This window comes from Schistocerca gregaria, unplaced genomic scaffold (genome assembly GCF_023897955.1).
Source record: "Schistocerca gregaria isolate iqSchGreg1 unplaced genomic scaffold, iqSchGreg1.2 ptg000776l, whole genome shotgun sequence".
Lineage (NCBI taxonomy): Eukaryota > Metazoa > Arthropoda > Insecta > Orthoptera > Acrididae > Schistocerca > Schistocerca gregaria.
The window spans coordinates 12501-15000 of record NW_026062146.1 but is presented as its reverse complement, the minus strand read 5'-3'; positions in this window follow the sequence as shown (position 1 = coordinate 15000).

Sequence of the window (2500 nt, the reverse complement as noted above, 5' to 3'; positions counted from 1 at the left end):
GCCCTTAACCTAACCCACGTTGGCCCTTAACCTAACCCACGTTGGCCCTTAACCTAACCCACGTTGGCCCTTAACCTAACCCACGTTGGCCCTTAACCTAACCCACGTTGGCCCTTAACCTAACCCACGTTGGCCCTTAACCTAACCCACGTTGGCCCCTAACCTAACCCACGTTGGCCCCTAACCTAACCCACGTTGGCCCCTAACCTAACCCACGTTGGCCCCTAACCTAACCCACGTTGGCCCCTAACCTAACCCACGTTGGCCCCTAACCTAACCCACGTTGGCCCCTAACCTAACCCACGTTGGCCCCTAACCTAACCCACGTTGGCCCCTAACCTAACCCACGTTGGCCCCTAACCTAACCCACGTTGGCCCCTAACCTAACCCACGTTGGCCCCTAACCTAACCCACGCTGCACCTTAACCTAAGTTACGCTGCACCTTAACCTAAGTTACGCTGCACCTTAACCTAAGTTACGCTGCACCTTAACCTAAGTTACGCTGCACCTTAACCTAAGTTACGCTGCACCTTAACCTAAGTTACGCTGCACCTTAACCTAAGTTACGCTGCACCTTAACCTAAGTTACGCTGCACCTTAACCTAAGTTACGCTGCACCTTAACCTAACTTACACTGCACCTTAACCTAAGTTACACTGCACCTTAACCTAACTTACACTGCACCTTAACCTAAGTTACACTGCACCTTAACCTAAGTTACACTGCACCTTAACCTAACTTACACTGCACCTTAACCTAAGTTACACTGCACCTTAACCTAAGTTACACTGCACCTTAACCTAAGTTACACTGCACCTTAACCTAAGTTACACTGCACCTTAACCTAAGTTACACTGCACCTTAACCTAAGTTACACTGCACCTTAACCTAAGTTACACTGCACCTTAACCTAACTTACACTGCACCTTAACCTAACTTACACTGCACCTTAACCTAACTTACACTGCACCTTAACCTAACTTACACTGCACCTTAACCTAACTTACACTGCACCTTAACCTAACTTACACTGCACCTTAACCTAACTTACACTGCACCTTAACCTAACTTACACTGCACCTTAACCTAACTTACACTGCACCTTAACTGTCACATGTAACGTCACAGGAATGTAGCTTTGCCTAACAGCAACCCTCTGAACATAGTTCACTGCTTGGATCCTCTGGTGTCATGTGTATTTCTTGATGCCATGGTGCGTACCCTCACATAAAGGTCTTTCGAGTGTTGCGTACTTTCTACACAGTCCCGCTAACCACTGGAAGGGTGTACCGCTACAGAACGAATATCGCCCTCCCCTCCTGCCCTTCCAAGCTGGTCTGTCAGGCGTTTGTTTGTGAAATGAGCCTTGCAGCTGTTCAGTTGCATTCGGTTGTCGATGCAGTCAGTGTACGTTGTGGTACGGCCTGTGTGGACTGTCCGCTGATGTACGCGTAACCCACACTGATCATCCGTCGTTACGTACTGAGTGACATAATGTGGCACATGCTTGACCGTACACCGGCTGCGCCCTACAATGGCGAATCATAAGGGCCATATGTTGTGCACGATGCTACTTGTCTCGTCTCCCCATTACAGCGAGATTGCACTGTTGTACGCCGTACAGACATGTGGTAAGTAGGTACGGACGAAAGTATTGCATGTTGGCCCCCCCCCCCCCTCCTCCCTCTGCCGGGAATCAGCGTGAGCCGTCTGTTGATGTAGCGACGAGGGTTTTCCTATTTAATCGTATTGCCCCACACAACATGATAGCACGGTGGACCGCGTTCCACATCTGCGACATGCTACAGAGGCCGGTTGACAGTCGACCGCGCAAGGGACATTGCACACGTGCGCGGACCATCTTCCACGTGTTCTCTCGTGTACATGCCGCAGTGTGTATGTGGGCTGATGTAGCGTGTCGTGACACATAACATGCAGGCATGCCAGAATCGTAGATTTCGCAAATGTAGATTGACGTATACGTTTGCTGCCAAAGATCCGCAAATGAACTGGAAATCAGTTGTTGAGCGGTTGTTCGCGCTGCAGGTGCATCGGTGATAGCGACGATCGGTACATCTGTGAACCGGTTGTTTCGGCGGTACCCGCCATGCCCCCGAACCTGAGTTGGCCATGTGGGTATGAAGCGATACGAGGCTGTGGCTTGGCGGGACAGTCCCCGGCCGGTGAGGGGGGGCCGCCCGGCGTGCTGGCCGCGCGCTGCGTGAGCGCACGCACTACAGCCGGCTGGTGGGGGGCGCCCAGTGGCAGGAGCGCCGGCCGACGGGCCCGGCTGGCGTCCCAGCTATGCGCCGGCGCACCCTGCGCGCGGCGCCAGGCGGCCAAAGTGGGTTCTGCCGAGCCCGGTGCGAAGCGCGGTGGACATCTGCAGTGTGCTGGTCCGATTGCGGACTGTGTGCGTTGAGGATGCGCCGCCGCCCGGCACTCGGCGTCACGACGCCGTCTGCTGCTCGGTCGCCCCCAGCGGTTCTCGCAGGTGGT